This window comes from Artibeus jamaicensis, unplaced genomic scaffold (genome assembly GCF_021234435.1).
Source record: "Artibeus jamaicensis isolate MK-2021 breed Jamaican fruit bat unplaced genomic scaffold, CSHL_Jam_final contig_233, whole genome shotgun sequence".
In the NCBI taxonomy this organism is placed as follows: domain Eukaryota; kingdom Metazoa; phylum Chordata; class Mammalia; order Chiroptera; family Phyllostomidae; genus Artibeus; species Artibeus jamaicensis.
The window spans coordinates 7,221,739-7,228,780 of record NW_026521486.1 but is presented as its reverse complement, the minus strand read 5'-3'; positions in this window follow the sequence as shown (position 1 = coordinate 7,228,780).

Here is a 7,042-nt window from a genome sequence, read left to right as displayed (position 1 = left end):
CAAAGAACATTTATTGGGCACCAATTATGAATACGCCTTACGGGTGGGGAGGATGTCAAGAGGAAGAGACGAGGGAAGGGCATCCTAGGAGAAGGGAACAGCATGAGCAAAGGCCAAAGCCGTGGCTGCTGGACAACAAGGGTCTGTTCAGCAAGTATCGTCTATTTTTGCATGGCTGGGGGCGGGCGAGTGGAGGGAGGAGCTGGACAGGCTGCCGAGGCCGGGGCTGGATCGCCCAGGGGAGAGGTTCAGGTTTTCAGCCGTGCCAGCAGGAGAGATGCTAATGGATTTCAAGCAAGAGCAACTCCCCCAAGAGCCCAAGACTTGAACCCAGAAGCCTCCAGGAAGCCAGGAGATGGGCTGGTAAATGCTTGACAAGCACCTCTGAGGAGGGGAAGCCCCAGAGAGATGCACTGACCATCTTCACCACGGAAAGCCTCCTTCCAGGGCCAACATCAAGCTTCCAAGGTGCCATCCACAGGCTTGGAAAATTCCCGAGAATTTAACGATTGGCTCTCACGAGCTGGTCAGAGCTGACCCCTGGTCTGTGGGTTCCAAGCTGTAGCAGCCAGCACTCAGCCCTCCTCTCCTGGTTCCCTCCCAGGGTGACCGGAGAATGGGGACCAGGGACGGAGAAGGGCCCCGGAGGATGTGCCCTGCGGTTTGTCCAAGTGGGGGCCTTTGCAGTGGCCCGAGGCCCAGGCCTTGTGCAGTTGAGCCTTGATGCAGGTGGCTGCCAGCTGTGTGACTCAGGCCAGCCCCTGCTGCCCTAATTACCTTTGCAGGATGGATAGCTCCTGGGCTGAGAGGAGCCGGCGGGGAAGATGGGGGTGGGGACTGGACTGGGCTGGGGAGGCCTGTGCAACGTGTCCTGCAGATAGGGCATAAGCCCCCACTCCGCCCCAACACCAGCTCATTTGCTAGAGTCCATCAGATCCCCAGTAGGGGGTACAGCAGGCGGGTCCTGTGAAGTGAGGGGCTTGGGGTCAGGGTGGGGGTCAAGGAAGACCACACGGGGGGCCCCAACGATGACTTTCTGGGCCTTGACACATGTTGGTCCCTCGGCCTGGTGCCACCCCTCCTCCCCTGTCATTTTGAAGACTCCTAGGCTGTCATCAGGCCTCCGCTCCAGCTCACCGACTCCAAGAGGCAGGGACGAAGGACCCGAGTTTGGGCGTCACCTGGCCTGTGAGGCCCGGACAGTCCACTTGGTCTCTCTCGGCCTCACTGAGACAATGGGGGACGGCGATGATACCCAGCTTTTGGGATGGATGCAAGGGTCACGTGAAGCACACCGAGCAAGCGGGTCCGCTTCTGATTGTTGGAACAGACTCACTCCTCGGTTCCTCCTCCCGTCTCCCCAGGGAGGCTGGGCCTCTGGGTGCCCGGCATGCCCTTCGGAAGTCCCTCGGTTGGGTCGTGATCATGGCCTGCACCTGTCTCTCCCACAGGGGACCCCGAGGGCGGGGGTTGGGACCCTGGGTGCAGCCGGGCACAGGCCTCCCACCTTGTGTCAGGTAAGGGACGGACCCTGGCCCGGACCCCGTCCCAGTCTCAGCCCTGAACCAACCCCTGTGGCATCCCAGCCAAACGGCTGCTCCTCATGGGCCCCGTTTCCTCTCGTGTGACCCAGATGACCTCTGAGGTGGTTGCAGCCGAAAACGCTGTGAGCCTGGGCCCCACACCCGAGTCGCCATCCTGCCCCCACAGCAGCCCCCGGCTTCTCGGCCCCGTCGGTCTCTGCCTATCAATGGTCCCACTGTTCTCCTGAGACCCAGGCGTGAAACCTCGGAGTCATTTTTGACTCATCGTCTCCTTAATCCCCCCCAGCCCCCGTGGCTAATTATCATCATCATCCTCAGCAGCCTATACAGTTTTTCCCTTAAGACGTTGCTCACATCCGCTGCCCCCTCCTTGGACTTGAGTCTGCTCCCCTCTGTCTGAAGTGTTGATGACCTGTCCACTTTCTCTCTAGCCACGTCCCTTCCGCTTCCATCAGGCCATCTCCCCCTCAGCCCTCCCGAAATTCCTGTCTTGTCACTCCCCCAAACGCACAGCTGCTGCTCAGCAGGGACTTGACGTAGCTGCCCTTGAACCTGTTAGCAAGGAGCTGAGTGCTCCCTCAGGCCGAGTGGGCCCAGGGAACTGGGGTCTTGGGCTTGGGGGGGGAAGGGGCCCTGCATGGGAAACGGGGGAGCCCCGCGGTAATCTGTGACCCTGCCTGCGCGGCTGCGGGTCCACTCCAAGCCAGTTCTTTCCGTGCTCACGCGGAGGCTCACATCCGCGGTCGGCGCACATTCACCCACGTTTACGCACGCCCCCACACGCACCTCCGCCCAGCACACGGGTTGAGCTCTGCTCTTTGTTGGAGCCCGTGCTGGGTGTGGGGCAGGGACCCCAGCGTGACGAAGACACAGGCCCTGCCTAAATGCAGCTCACACGCTTACTGGCTCGGGGCAGGGACGGAGGGCACGGTGGCGGATAACGGCCCACACCAGCTGGTGCCGCTCATTTCTCCCGAATTGGGAAGAAAGCCCGCTGAGCTGGGTCTGGAGCACCGAGGAGTCCTGTTGAAGAGCAGTGCTTCCGGGCGACAGCAGCATGTCTGCCAAGCGGCAGAGGGGCTGAGAGGCTTTGTGTGTGGGGGTGCTGAGAAGGTGGGGAACGGCCCCCACCCGTCACAGTGGGCCATCTTAGGGACCCCTCGTTGCCAGCTGTAGTTCGTGTCCCCTGAATGGAGCCGACTCTCCCGACCTGGGAGGCAGCTCCTCTGTAGAAAGCAGAGTGACCACCTGGAGACCAAACATGTCCCGTGGACCTGGTGCCATCCTTCCTGGTTCCTTGTGTTCACCAGGCCTGTGGGGCAGGAGTGGGCAGGGCCTGTAGCTCCCATTTCACAGATGCAGAAGCCAAGGCCCACAGAGGTGGAAAGCGAGTAGCTGGTCTCTGGCAGAACCAGGCCTGGAATTCCCCTGGCCCTGGCCCTGAGTCCAGAAGGTGCAGGGGAAGAAAGGGAGGGAGGGGCTCAAGCTTGGCACCCCAGGTCCCCTTGGGGTGAGGCTGGCTCTGGGGGACCAGAGGGGGAGGCAGGCCCAGCTGCTGGGAGCCCAGGACCCATGACCATGCCCCCGGGGCCTCGCCACAGCCGACCACGCCGGGCTGGCATGCCTCTGGGGCTGGGCCCCTCCGCTGGGGGGTGGGCACTGGGGTGGGGGTTCTGCTCTGGGGAGCGGCAGGGACTGGGTGGCCCAGTGTTTCCACTTTGTGTTTCCACTTGATTTCCTTAGTTGTTTTCCAAGATCCTGAGGGGCAAGGCGGGGGCGGGGAGGCCCCGGAAGGCGCTGCGGCCTGGCTGCCTCCTTGTGACTCCCCTGCCTGACAACTGTGTCCCGTGGAAGGGCCTCGAGGCTTCCGTCCTACACTCGCCCAGCAAGTGTGTGACGTGGGCCAGGGCACAGGGCCCACACTGGGTGACTTCCCGCGTGACCTGCCCTGTCCCCAGTGCACTTTGCACTGGGGCCCAACCCCTGTGCCCGCCTCCTGACCCCCACTTTCAGCACAGCCCCTGGGGGCGGCACCTGGGTGCCGCAAAACTCAGGGGCCCACTTCTCCTAGCTCCCCAGCAACCTCTCCAGCTGCCCCTTCTCAGGTCCACGGCCAGTTCCCCTTCCTCCTCCTCCTCCCGACACCCACTGGCCACCTGTTCCCCAAATCCCCCTGGCCTGGCCATGCTGAGCCCTCCGTCCCCACCGGTTATCTCTCCCGCTGCGTAGGGCCACCCCGGGCTCTCCTGCCAGGCCTCAGGCCTGGCCTCTGTCCTTTCGCTCACCCTGTGTCACAGTCAGACCAGGAGGAGCTGGGCCAGCCACTCCTGGCTTCAGAATCTGCTCAGCCCCCACCTGGCGTGTGGTGGTAGGTGAGTCCCAGCCTTCCCTGGGCTACTACGCTTCCGGCTTCCTCCTCCCTGAAGTGGGGGTGATAGTAACAGAGTCCGTGATGTACCTAGCGCTGGATACGAGGAGAAAGAGGCACCCGGTGCGGCGTGCGGGGTGGGTTGGGGGTGGGGAGGTGATGGAATTGCCCAGCCGGCCAGGCCTCTCCCAGGCAGGACCGCAGCTATGGCCCCAGCTGTGCAGCCAGTCGGTGAAGACACTTCCTGGAGCCTCGGGTCCTCCTCTGTAAGATGGGCACAACTTGGGACAGAATGAAGTGCACCGGGGTGGGGGGAGAATTCTCCACTGGTCTGGGGTTCAGAGAGTGCTTCCTAGAGGGGAGGTGTGGCACAGCCCTGAGGGAACCAGCCAGCGGCTCTGGGAGGGCGCTGGCGGTGGTGGTGGGGGGGGTGTCAGGGCTTGAGCAGAGGCTGCAGGTGGAAACCAAGAGCTTTCAGGGCTCTGGGCTCTGGGCTCAGGGCTCCGGCCTGGGAGGATCCTGAGCCCTCCAGGCTTCCACTCCAGACTGCCCCCGACCCTGCCTCCCGTTGCAGCCACGGGGGTGGCGTGGATGGGGGGGGGGGCGATGGCATTCTTCCTCCTCACCGGGCTGGCTCCTCCTCTGTGCCTTTCCTTGTGCCGGTCCCTTGCCTGCAAGCCCTCCCACACCTGTTGGCTTGTGCAAAGCCTACCCATCCCCTGTGATACAGATGCTACAATCGCTTCCCCCAGCGAGCCTTCCCTGCCCCAGGCCCCAGCCACCTCTCTCCCACTCCCCCCCACCTCTTCCCCTCTGTCTTCCCGCTCTCTCTTCCCCTTTGCAAGGCTGCCTGCAGCACAAACCCACTGTGTCAGGTTGTGCTGCAGCACCCAGGGCCTGGAACCCGGCAGGAACCCCGTGCCTGCATGTGAACCATCGCCCATGACAGCGTTCCCTCCTGTGGGCTGCTCACCCACCCCGGTGCCCCCACACCTCTCCTCACCTGATCCTCACCCCCACCCTGCAGAGCCAGAAGGGATGAGGAGGCAGAGGCCTGCGATGCCAGGGGCGCCCAAGGGCCCGAGTCAGTGGGGGGAGGGGGCACCCAGGCACACAGGGGTCTCCCTCACCTGCCCCAGGGTGCCTGGCCCAGGGCTGGGGTCTGTTAGGGGCACATTTCCTCTCTGTTCGGTTGGAACCCCTGGGCCTGTCCTGCCTGTGTCCTGGGCCACGCGGCCTCCTGCCCACTGGCCGTCACCCATCTGCAGCTCCCTTGGAGCTCTGGCTCTGGTCTGTGGCACCTGCCAGCCCCACCCTCCCTTCCTTGACTGGGGCTGAGTGGAGGCCCTGCAGGGACATCAGCAACACACAGAAGGCAGGAAAGCCCAGGCCCTGGGCTGGGAGGAGCCACCCTTCCCTTCCAGTGACCTTGAGCTGTCCCTTGCCTCTCGGAGCCTCCGTTTTTGCCCCAGAAGAATGAGGCACCTTCTTTCCACATGCCCGCCAAAGCATCGAGGGGCATGCGGTTTCACAGATGAGGAAAATGGGGTCTCTGGGCAGGGGCCGAGGGGGGTAGCCTGCTGGAAATGGAGGCAGCCGCTGACCGATTGATTCCCCTGCTTTTCGGGGCCACCGGCAATGTCACAGTGGGGCTGGGAGCCAGCGGGAATGTCCCGAGGACCCTTTGTGAAGCTATAAAAGTGCCTGAAGGAGGGACAAGGAAGGGGCTTCATCCTTTAGCCAGGGGGACCACTAGAGGGGGGTTCACCTCAGGTGCCGGGAACCCCACTGTTGTGAACCAGCCCACAGCCACCTGGCTCTCTTTAGGACCCTGCCTATCCTGAAGGAACAGAACCCCTTTCTTAGCACACAGTAGGGGTGCAAACTATACAACTGAAGGGGGGCAACTGGGGGGAGTGGCTTTGAGGGACAGGGACGAAGAGGGGTGGGAGCGCTCAGGGTTTGGAGGGCTGTGGCAGAAGTCCTGGTGGGCCTCCAGCTCTCGCCCTTGACCTCCTACAGCTCAATCGCGCACAGTAGCCGGAAAGTCCTGTTTGAAATGGGACCACACCGTCCCCAGCTCCGAGCTCCTACAGGCCCCTCACACCTGCGCCACTCCAGTGCTTCCCGCCATGGACCTCCTCCCCCTCACTCCCCTCTGGCCTCCCGGCTGTTGCCGGACCCCGGCACATTCCCTCTCGGGGCCATTGCCAGTGCCGCCTGGAACACTGCAGAGACCCGCCCCAGAGAGACCTCCTCTCTTCATTCAGAGCTTGAAGAAATAAAGGTCACACCCCCCTGGGGGACTTTCCTGGCCACTGTTTCTAAGGTAACGCCCCTCCTGTCACTCTCTCCGTTTACCCTGCTGTTCCCTCTGTCATCACAGAGCTTGTGGCCACCTGCCATTTGTGGGCGTATTTACTCGTCCATGTCCCTCACAAGAACATCTGCTCCCTGAGGGCAGGAGTGCTGTTTTGTCCACCGCTGTAGCCCCAAAGCCGGGGCAGGGCCAGGCTCATGGCCAGTGCTCAACCGGTGTGTGTGTTAGAAGGGAAGAGGGGAAGGAAGGAAAGAAGGAAGAAGGAAGGAAGGGCAGAAAGAAGGAAGGAGAGAAGGAAGGAAGGAAGGAAGGAAGAGAAGGAGAGTGGAAGGACCTCTTTCTTCTGCTAATGAGAGCCATCTACTGCCTTCGGTTCAAGTCGTGCCTCCCCTGCGTGGCCTGTGTTGGGTGCTTTTTGAACAAGCAGTACCTGCAGAGACCCGCAGAGGGGCGGCAGTTCACCTGCACCAGGCCAGCCGGAGGCAGCACAAGTCGTGCAGGGACCACGGTGAAGAGCCCAGAGCCCAGCGCCTCCCACTGGCATTGTTTGCCTTATTATCAGACATGGCCTCTCGGAGCCTGAGAACCTGGGCTGGTGGGTAGGAAGTGTGGGGAGGGGAGAGAGCTGGGTGAGGATGACAGAGATTTGATTAAATTTTAGGAAAAACATTCTGACAGACAAAACTGTACAAAGATGGAAAGGACCTCCTCAGTAGGCAGTACACTCCCTGTCTGCAAAAGCAGGCAGGTGGAGGCTCGGTGGCCCAGGAACTAGGACCCTAGGACCTGACGCCAGAGATGCGAGGACCC